Source organism: Petaurus breviceps, unplaced genomic scaffold (genome assembly GCF_028583685.1).
Source record: "Petaurus breviceps papuanus isolate PSGF00001 unplaced genomic scaffold, PetGlider_PUasm1.0 221, whole genome shotgun sequence".
Classification (NCBI taxonomy): Eukaryota; Metazoa; Chordata; class Mammalia; order Diprotodontia; family Petauridae; genus Petaurus; species Petaurus breviceps.
This window is the reverse complement of record NW_027185877.1, coordinates 8,478,335-8,490,385: the sequence shown is the minus strand read 5'-3', so window position 1 is coordinate 8,490,385 and position 12,051 is coordinate 8,478,335.

Here is a 12,051-nt window from a genome sequence, read left to right as displayed (position 1 = left end):
CTTCCACAGACTACCAAAGAGGGGTATGACACAATTAAGAATCCCCTGGAGATTTAGTCTCTGGAAACAAAGAAACTGAGTTAGTAGCACTTTCTCCAAGGTAAGAGGCCACTCTTTGGTATTGATCAATGCTACCTAATTTAAGGGGTGGTAGCATAATGTATAAAATGTTGGGCTTGGAGTCACAAAGATTTGGATTCAATTTCTGCTTCATCTAATTATTTCCTATTTACCCTTTATATAATATAATATAATTATGTGATTATATAATATAATAATAATCGTATGTATGTATGTATGTAGCTTGTTTGTACATATTTACTTTCAAGTTGTCTCTTATATTAGACCGTCAACTCCTTAAGGGCATACACTGTCTTTTGCTTCCTTATGTATCCCCAATGCTTAGCACAGTGCCTGGCACATCATAAATGTTTAATAAATGTTGGCCAATCTATTAATGCTGTAAAAATCACAGAACCTCTACAAGCCTTAGGCAATTCTCTCAAACTTATCTACTAAATTATAAGCAGGTTGTGATCTGCACTGATGAGAGAAGAAATCACTTGGGAAATCCCACTGATGAAATCACAGATTCTTCTCATATTCAACCTTAATATAAATTGGTCTTAAGCTAAATGCTTACCTTCTTATTTTATATAAATTTAAGGGACATGGCAAGTTTCTTTTGACCAACAAATGTCTCTGCCACTTGCCTATCTCACTGTCTGGAATTATCACCATTATTCCATTTTGGGTTAAAACACTAAAGGTCTCTGTTAAAATATAGCTGCATTATCTAGGGGAGATAGTACATCAAATCATCATAAGCCAGTGAAAACATAGAACAAACCAGTTTGGATAGCTCCTCTTAAATAAGTGAGATTTGAGAAGTTTCCAGTATTGGAAGTGTCAGGAATGGTAATGCATCAAATCATTATCAGCCAATGGATCAAAAGCAAGGCACTTTGGGTTAGAAGCTGTTTGACTAGAGTAAGAGCTATCAAAAAAATTCCAGAAGGTTGAGGATGCAAGGAATGGTCCCCAAGACTGATGCCACTGTGAGGTCCCTAAGAACCAGACACATGAGATTGAAGAGGAGGTTCTGAAAGGGAAAAGAAATGTAGAAGGAATGAAGAGATGCTAAAAATAAACTTTGCATCTTTCAGAATTTTGCTGAGGGTTGACCCTATATGGTATCAGTAATTCACAAGGGAAATGAGATTTGACACACATAGAGCAACTCTGATGAACAACCAAGGGCTTAAAGAGCATATCTCTTAATGGCTGGGCAGCTAAATTCCCAGAAATACACAAATTGGCTTCAGGCATCCTTCACCATTAGCTCCCAATTTATCCTCTGAACTCCATGAGACTCAGCTGATTGATATTTTTAGACCCTCAAGTCAAGTTCTTGTTTCCATGACTAATTTAGAACTTTTAAGTGGGATCACAGGATCATGATAGATTTAAAGCTGAGAGGTTCAAAACACCTAAACAATCCAGCAAATTGTTTAGGGTAATGGGGCAAAGGAAAATCCCCAGTTTTTAGTAAAACAATATAGCTCATCAGAATCTAGATTGAGTGTTTCACTGATATGAGACTTTGAAATTCCTATCGCTCTATAGTTGATGGCCTCACCCCAGTGGAAATGGTCTCTCTCCACCAGAATAACCACACAGCTACACCCATATGTGCCACATCTACCTACCTGCCCATGGGTATATGGGCAGCATCCCAAGATCTATTGCTTCACTATCTTTTTCTTCATCCAAGGTCCAGCAGACAACATCATGGTCAACCAGTCCTGTTTTGCACTGAAGTCTTTTCACTTCTTTGAGACCATCTGGCAAAGATAAGTAGTAAGTTGATAAATGCACCAAAACAACAACAAATATCTATTAAGCATCTAGTGTGTATAAAATATCATACTAGGGCTCAAAGAAATATAAAGCTGAAATAAGTTAGAGACATAGCCCTTGACCTTAAAGACCTTTTAGTCTTGTGGGGATGTGGGTAGGTGTGGGGAGAAGGCCTAGAAGTAACTATAATACAGAATGAGAATCAAAAGAAGCATATTTTTTTTGATTGTAGAAACATGATTTTGCTTTATTTTTGTTTTTAATTAGTGGAATAAGAGAGAGGGAGGAAAAAATATGAAAGTATTTAATAAGCACTTATTATGTGACAGACACTGTGCTAAGTAAGCACTTTATGAATAATGCCGCATTTGATTCTCACAATCCTGGGAGGTAGTATCGTTGTAATCTTTACAGTTGAGGAAATTAAGGCAGACAGAATTTAGGTAATTAGCTGAGCATCACACAGCTAGTAAGTGTCTGAGGCTGGATTTGAACTCAGATCTTCCTGATTCCAGGTACAGCACTCTATCCTCTGTGCTAGGTAGCTGACATATTTATGTACTAATGAAAACTACAGATCCAGTCTCTATCCTTTACTTGGGGAACATATTTTCCCTTGTATGTTTTAGAAGAATGTTTTGGTTTTTTCATTAGAGGCATATGAGAATAGGGCTCATTTTTACATTATTTGTGAGATATTTGTTTATTAGCAAGATGGAAAGATTGTTAAAGATAGGAAGTGTATTCGTTCATTTTTTATCTATCCTTTGCCATCTGTAATAGTATCTGCAGATTATCAAGTGGGAGGAGGAGGAGAAGGCCTATCTAACAGTCATCTCTGCAGGGCTGGAAGGTTAAATAAATGAAGCATAGCGCCCAAAGACCTACCCTTTGACCCAATCCTCTGCATATTTCCATTACTTCCACCTAGACCTTGATTGTCTTTCATGCCTCCTACGAAGCTGCTTGCCTTGAAGATGGCCTCCTGGCTTCTTGTGGCATGCCCATTAGGAAACCATTCATTACCCATCAGGACACTGGCAACTCATTTTGTCTTTGCTACTTTTACTTTCAACAGTATCCAACCCCATCCTCCACATACTAAGACTGACTCTTCCAGGTAGGACAGTGTTGTTCCCTGCCTAGTAAGCTCCACTTCTAGCCCAGACCTGGTAGAATGAAAGAGTATTCTCCCCTTTAGCCTAGCACAGTGCTTAAATATAAGGGGCACTCATAAATGTTTATTTAATTAAATCAAATCAAATGACACAGAAAAGATAATATTAAATTGAGAAGACCTGGTTTCTTGTGGTCCCTTTACTTACTTGTGGTCCACTTTTACCCACTTTGAAACTCTATGCTCTCTTTTCATTTCCATTTCCATTTCCCCAGAGTATTGGTTTAGGGCTCTTTCTTCATCCACCTGCTAAGCCTGTTGTCTTTATCAAAATACATAAGAAACCTTGGTCTAGCCTACTTGAGTACTGTATCCATGTTTAAAAAAATGTTCTCAAGAAATGATAAAGTGAAGTGGCCAGGAATAGGATCAAATTCAGCAGAGTAAATACTTGATGAAGGAAACCCATTCAAGAGTTGTTTTTCTGACTCATAGCTTCATAGCCAATTAGAAATGATCTGTAGTCAATTATGAAAAACATCATTAGTGAACATGTCAAATAAAACAAAATCAATTCCATTTTTCAATTCTCCCTAAAGGAACCTTTTCATTTATTTATATGGAGGATAGAGTGGGGAAAGTGGGGCAAGAAATAAAAAGAATAGACTCTGAAAGTTGTTCTCTCTTTAGTGAAATTATGAAGTCTAGGTACCATCTGTACCACAGAAGCATTCACTCAAGTATCAACTAATTATTTTTTTCCCACTTAATAGTATTTTTCCCAATTACATATAAAGATAATTTTTGACACTCATTTGTATAAAATTTTGAATTCCAATTTTTTTCTCCCTTACTCTCTCCCCTCTCTCTCCCCAAGATGGCAAGCAATCTGATATAGGCTACATGTACTATCATATTGAACATAATTTCACATTAAATATGTTGTGAAAGAAGAATTGGAACAAAAGAGAAAAACCATGAGGGAGAGAGAGAGAGAGAAAGAGGGAGAGAGAGAGAGAGAGAGAGAGAGAGAGAGAGAGAGAGAGAGAGAGAGAGTATGCTTCAATTTGCATGCAGACTCCATAGGTTTTTTTCCCTCTGGATATGGATAGTATTTTTCATCATGAGTCTTTTGGAATTGTCTTAGATCCACCAGCTTACCATTTCTTATACAACAATAGTATTCCATTATTTTCATACACCACAACTTATTCAGCCACTCCCCAGCTGATGGACATTCCCTCAATTTCCAGTTCTTTGCCACCACAAAAAGAGCTGCTATAAATATTTTTGTACACATTGGTCCTTTTCCATTTTTAAAGATCTCTTTGGGATACAAAGGTAGTAGTGGTATTGCTGGCTCAAAGGGTATGCACAGTTTTGTAGTCCTTTGGGCACAGTTCCAAATTGCTCTCCAGAATGACTGGCTTGGTTCATAACTCCACCAATGTGCATTAGTGTTCCAATTTTCCCACATCTTCTCCAACCTATATCATTTTCCCTTTTTGTCATATTAGTCAATCAGATAGGTGTGAGGTGGCACTTCAGAGTTGTTTTAATTTGCATTTCTCTATTCAATGTGATTTAGAGCATTATTATATGACTATAGATAGCTTTAATTTCTTCATCTGAAAACTGCCTTTTCATGTCCTTTGATCATTTATCAATTAAGGAATGACTTCTATTCTTATAAATTTGACTCAGCTCTCTATACATTTTTGAAATGAGACTTGTATCAGAGATATTGGCAGTAAAAAAATGTTCCCCAGCTTTCTGCTTTCCTTCTAATCTTGGTTGCATTGGTTTTGTTTGTGCAAAAACTTTTTTAATTTAATGTAATCAAAATTATCCATTTTGCATTTAATAATGTTCTCCATGTCTTCTTTGGTCATAAGTTCTTCTCTTCTCCATAGATCTGACAGATAAACTATTCTTTGCTCTCCTAATTTGCATATGTAAATCATGTATCCATTTTGACCTTATCTTGGTATATAGTGTAAGATATTGGTCGATACCTACTTTCTACCATACTATTTTTCCAGTTCTCCCAGCAATTTTTGTCAAATAGTGAGTTCTTATCCCAGAAACTGGAGTCTTTGGGTTTATTGAACAGAAAATTGTTATGGTCATTGACTACTGTTTCTTGTGTACTTTATCTATTCCACTGATCCACCACTTTATTTCTTAGCCAGCACAAAAATAATTTCAATGATTGCTGCTTTATAATATAGTTTTAGATCTGGTATGGCTAGGCTACCTACCCTTGCATTTTTTTCTTCACTAACTGCTTTACTATTCTTTACCTTTTGTTCTTCCAGATGAATTTTGTTATTATTTTTTCTAGCTCTATAAAATAATTTTTGTTAGTTTGATTGGTATGGCACTGAATAAGCAAATTAATTTAGATAGAATTGCCATTTTTATTATATTACCTCAGCCTAACCACAAGCTACTGATATTTTTCTGGTTATTTAGATCTGACTTTATTTGCGTGTTTCAACTAATTCTTACTAAAGCATTAGAACACAATATCTTAGGGTGGAACTTTCCCCAACATTGTTTGCATCTTAATAGGGAATTTTTGAAAATTTAAAGCTTTGAAGACCCAACATTAGGGGAGAAAGAAACCTCAGAGGTCATCTAATCCTACCCCTAATTTTACAAATAAGGAAACTGAGACCCACTGACTTGTCCAAGATCACACAGGTAATAAGTATCAGATACAAGTTTAACTAAGGTCCTTTGGCTCCTAAGCCAGTGATTATTCCACTATAGCAAGCTGTCACCCATAAGAAATAAGACTTAGGAATCATCCTTGTACTCTGCCTCACAGGAAGATAATATCTGAGTGTGAACTTTAAGTTGCAGAGTAAACTAAGGCTCAGAGTTAAAAGTTCAGTGAATAGAGCACTGGCCCTGGAGTCAGGGGGACCTGATTTCAAATCTGGCCTCAGACACTTGATAGTTAACTAGCTGTGTGACCTTGGGCAAGTCACTTAACCCCAATTGTCTTGACTTCCCCCCTCCAAAAAGAAAAACAAACAAACAAAAAGCCAAGTTAAAAGTTAATAATGAGCCTCCTTTCTGATGAATAGTAGAACCCATTCCCAAATGAACTCTAGAGCCTTAACTGTGGGTGGAGGAAAAATGGGTCCTGAATGACATGCCTACCTGTAGACAGGAACCTACCCTATATTGCTTCATTATCAATTGCTATATCCATTTTCTTTACCCCCAGCCCTGCCTACACCAAACAACCCCATTCTTTATTCAGCTGGCACAGGGATCCTTTGACATCACTGAGTGTCCATATGCATAGATTCAGAGATAGCACTCATCCTCCACTCCTGCTTCAGCTTGTTTGGCTTAAATGAGTGGTAGAAATATGCAAACACAGGTGCTGTCCATATTGGCAGCAGGCAGTGTTCTTGAGAATCAGGCTTTCACTGGATGGCACTAGGTGGTAACCACAGAAGGAAGAAAAAATCAAGTGGCTACTGGCCCATTGCCCATCATTAACTGATTTGACCATGTTCCTCTGTTGTCAGTGATATTTCTTACTTGAGAACAAACCCAGGGTTTGTTATATACTCTCTAATTTGTTCCTTCTTGGAGTCAGTGTGGGTGTTGTGGAAAGAATAATAGAAAGAGAGGGAAGACACTTGGGTCTGGGCCTGGTTTTGCTACTCAGCATGTATGAAAGCCCTGTCCCTCCCATACCTCAGTTGCTCCCTCTGTCCAGTAAATATCCTACATAACAGAGTTGTTATGAAGATAAAATGAGGTTTAGATGAAATTGTTTTTGAATGGTAAAACATAGTATGCAAATGCATTAATGCTGTAGCAAGAGTTTTCAATCTTTTATGTCATGGACACTCTAGGGCAGTCTGTTGAAATCCACAAACTGCTTCTCAGTATATTTATCATCTATATTCATAAATGAAGAAAATGCTAAATTTTTAGATAAAAGTTAGCGTTTTCCCATATAAGATTACAGAGCCCCCTGAAATCTATTCATGGACCCCACACTAAGAACTCATACTGTGATGTAACAAGTTCACAAATTCAGCACCATCCTTGACTCATCCCTCTCCTTTATTCCCCACCCTTTCTTCCTTCAGTTGCTAATTCTACTTGATATTATATACCTTTTCAGCTATTCTTGGATCTTGTCCCCTCCTCTATTCACACAGCCACCACCCTAACTTAAGACTACACTAGTCCTCACCTGGACTAATGCAATCACCTTCCAAGCTGTCTCCTGCACCAGAGTTTTCCCTCTCCAATTCATCCTCCAAATAATCACACAGTTTCAACAATACCACTTCCTTCTCAAAAATGAGAAATGTAGGGACAACTAGGTGGTGCAGTGAATAGAGCGCCAGCCCTGGAGTCAGGAGGATCCGAGTTCAAATCCAGACTCAGACACTTTGATACACTTACTAGCTGTGTGATCTTGGTCAAGTCACTTAACCCCAATTGCCTTGCCTTCCCCCCTCCAAAAAATAATGAGCAATGTCTTCCTAAGGCTTCTAGGATAAAATATAAACTCTTCTGCCTATCACTTAAAGTCTTTCAGTTCTGTTCCTACCTACCTTTCCAGGCAGGTAATATTAATAATCAACTTCATACTCTCTTCTTCCAGCAATCAAAGTTCATTAGCTGCTGACAGAATTTGATGTTTTATTTACTATCTTTGTACTTTTGTGTAAAGCCAAGCATGAGCAGCTTTCCAGAGAACTGCTGCTGTGGATAGCTCTAAGGTTCTGATCACATAGTATAATGAATTCACTATTTATTCAGCAGTAAATTAAAGCAAAACATTCACAGAAACCAAAGTACAGCATTCACAATGTTATAACATAACAACTTATCATTAAAGTGGTCACACAGTTTTCACCAAAGTGGCCACATAGTTTTAAGCAAAAGATATCATTCAGTAAGTCCTTAACTCAATCATCCTTAAGAAGCAAGCCTCCTTAAAGGGCATAAAGTACAAAGGTAAAAGTTCTCCACCCCTAGGTCACAGTAATTCATGATCTTCTCAGTCAGCATTAAGTACCCAAGAAGAGGTCTTTTCATCTTGACTCAAGGCTGGCTCTCAGATTCCATGGCTCCTTTTCCATGGTCCCAGCTCCTGCCTGAATCTAAGGTAAGCTGAATTCAAAGGTAAGCAGCTCTCAGCTCCTTGTCCAGTTCCTCATCCAGTTCCATATTGAAGTTCACAGAGTCCAGTCCACTTAAGTCCTTCACATTTTCTGTTTCTGGGAAGATCAAGCTTAATAGAGCCAAAACAACTTTCATGCACATTGCCGGCACCATCATCAATTCATTTTCTGCCTGTGAAACCACTACAGACCCATAAACAAGGTCTGAGAACTCAACAAAAATCATCAATACAGTCCCAGGACCTCCAAATCCCTCCTCCAGGACTTCTTTAAACAGACAAGAAAATTGTTTTTCAGGGCTTCCAGTAAGGTCCCAGAGCTTCTGCACAAAGTATCACAAACAAAAATCAACACAAACAGAACAGATAAACAGAGTGCCTGGCCACCACAAAGTTCCCTTTCTCAATTCTGCTCTTTCCTACCTTGGGCTTCTCCTATATATGGTCATTAGCTCCACTCTGTTGCACAGCAAGTTCCTTCCACTGTGGGGTTCACAAGTTCTGTTTCTTAACAAAGACTTGATATAATCAGGGCAAGGCTCAAAGACAGTTGAACTCAAACAAGGTGCTAAATACTTAAGTAGCTGAAACAAGGTGCTAAGTACTTCTTTGCTTGCCATTACACTTTGTCCAGGCTATACTTTAATGTCTGGAGTAAACTTCTTCCTCACATCTATTTCTTAGAATCCCTAACTTTCCTTAGCATTTAGTTTAGGGGCACCCCTCCCTTCACATCGATCTGTGTACATGTTGTATTCACCAAGTAAAATACAAGCTCCCTGAAGGCAAAAACTTCTTTGTTTCTTTGTATTCCCCAGGTCTAGCATGGTGCCTGGTACATAATAATTCCTAAATAAATATGTACTGAGTGAATGAACGAATAACACCTTGACAGAAGGGAAAGAATTCAAGTTGACTTTTAAAATTTCACAAATGATCCATTAAAATCAGGACAATATGAAATTTGACAAGTGGAGAGGAGAGTCTAAAACTCTTATCTCAACACTGTAAGGACATAGGTTCTTGAGGAGTCATATGAAAATGTTCCTAATTCTGGAATCAAGAGCCATCTACTTTAGAAGAAAGAAGAAAAGAGACAACAAGCCCACTATTTTGGAAAAGTTCCCAGAAGCCTAAGAAGACATCATATTATTTTATTTTATTTATTTCAAAATATGAGAGGCATCATGGTAAAGTGGATAGAAAGCTGGCATCAGAGCAAGGAAGACCTAGGTTCAAGACTAGCTTCTGAGACATATATTGGTTATATGACCCTGGGTAAGTCACTTGACCTCTGAATGCAACCTTTAAGTTGAAGAGTAAACTAAGCCTCAAAGAAGTTAAATTACTTGGGTGGTTGGATTTCAGCAGTCAGAGAAAGATTGAGGAGAAGGTGTTAACTTGTAGTGGTAAGGGAGTGTTTCTTCATTTGGAGTTCTCTATGATGTGAAAGCACAGGTTCAGTTGTTATCCTTAGTTTTCAAAATACTCTTATAGGACAAATTATGCAGTACTGTACAGTCCATTGCTCTTCCTCTGTGAGACAGATTTTAATTTACTAAGCCAAGATTTAAATTGATTTAAGCCATGTCTTTTAAATGCATCATGTTGATTTTCATTATCACTGATGTCCCAGGGAGTAGGATGATAAAAATCTCTCTTGGCTTGGTTTTGTCATAACGTGGTACAGCATTGCAAGTCTTATCATTCACATAATGTTTCCTAACTGTGGGTGTTCCACAAGGCTATGACGTGGGTCCTCTCTTCTCTCCTCCCTCTTCTCTCCTTTTCTCTCCTTTCTCTTCTCTCTCTTCTCTTCTCTTCTCTTCTCTTCTCTTCTCTTCTCTTCCCTCCTCTCCTCTCCTCTCCTCTAGTCTCCTTTCCTTTCTTCTCCTCTCCTCTCTTCTCTTTTCTTCTCTCCTTTCTACTCTACTCCTCTCCTATTTTTACACACACTCTCTTTATAACCTTATCTGATCACATGAGTCTAATTATGATCTCCATGCAGGTGACTCATGGACCCCCCAATCTCCCTCTAATCTTTAGACCAGGTGTGGGGAACCTGCAGCCTCAAGGCTACATATGGCCTTCTAGATCTTCAAATGCAGCCCTTTGACTGAACCCAAACTTCACAGAACAAATCCCCTTAATAAAAGAGGAATTTTATAAAGCTTAATAAAAATTTCTGTAAAACTTGGACTCAGTCAAAAGGCAGCACCCAAGGGGTTGCACTTGAGGACCTAGAAGACCACATATAGCCTTGAGGCTGCAGGTTCCCCACCCCTGCTTTAGACCTTCATCACCAACTGCCTATATCCCCTAAGCATATAAAATCAACATACTGAAAACAGAACTCATTATCTTTCCTCCCAACTACCCTTCTCCTAAACATCCCCATTCCCATCCTTCTAGTCACTACAGTTTGTGACCTGTGTGTCATCACTCTCTTTCACCCCAAATATCCAATCATTTGCTAAATCTTGCTGCTTCTATCTCCACACCTCTTGTAGTCATCCCCTTCTTTCCACTCACACAGTTAGCACCCTAGTTCATGTCCTCATTACCTCTCACATGGAATATTGCAATAGCCTCCTTATTAGTCTCCCTGTCTTAAGCCCTCCCCTTCACTCAACTGCCAAAGTGATCTTCCTGAAGGGCAAATCTAATACACTCCTCTCCTCAATAACACCAGTGACTCAGAGGATAGGGACTGTTAACTTTTTTGTCTTTGTATCCCTAATGCCTGGCATATAATAGGAATTTAATAAATGCTTGTTGATTGACTTATTAATCTCTCCATTGTAAGGTTCCAGTAATATCAGTATTCATTCATTCATCCAATGATCATTTAAGTGCCTACTTTATGCCAAAGACTGAGATAGGCACTGGCAGATATACAAAGATAAATGGGCCCTCCAGAAACTTACAGGTAGCAAGATTTTATAAGATCAATATCCAATATAGCTGCCAAAGTAATATCCCATATCTTGGTATGTCATTGTCCTCTTCAAAATATTCTAGTATTTCCATTACCACTAGAATAAAATACAAGCTTTCCTTATAGGTACATAAAAGTCTTTTCAATATGGCTCCAGTCTACCTTTCCAGGCTTATTACACATAATTCACTTTCAAGAACTCTGTGCTCTGGGAAAGAGCCAGACTGAGAGAAGGCAGGGACTCACCTGAACTTTCCCTCAAACCCCTCCAAAGATCTTTAACAAAGCCCTAAAAGAAATTATGGAGCAACAGAACCCACAAAGAACAAGGTCAAACAATTTTCCAGCACTAGACAACTTAGAAGGTCAGCGGGAAAGGTCTGTCACACCAGGTTAAGAGTGGAGTACAGTTCAATGTAGGTCATGCCAGCACAGACAAGGCTGCAACAAACTAGGAGTGGGCCTTGGGAGCCACTGAATCAGTGGCAGCAGCAACTTCTTTCAGAGCTCTCAACTGGTAAGAAAATTACAAGACTCTCTGTGCTGGCACTTGGGGCAGGACTCTGTTGCTTTCTCCATACTTGGATCCAGGTAACAATCCTGGGTAGCAGTCCCAGAATGAGGAGGAAGAGTAGGACACCAGAACTTGTGACTGCAGTGGAGTGAGGATCCTCAGCACAGTTGCAGGGCAGAAAAGAGTACTTTTTGTCTCTCACAGATCAGAGGAAACAGCTACATAAAACCCCTGAAGGTTGGTGATATCCAGTTGGAATTATCTCCACCCTGGAAGCAGAGTCCCTCTTTAGCAAAGAGTTAAAAGTCAAAAAATAGACTAGAAAAATTAGCAAACAACAGAAATTCTGACTATAGAAAGTTGCCATGGTGACCAGTAAGATCAAAACACACTCAGAAGAAGATAGCAAAGTCAAAATCCTACATCCAAAGCTTCAAATAAAAATATTGGCCTCA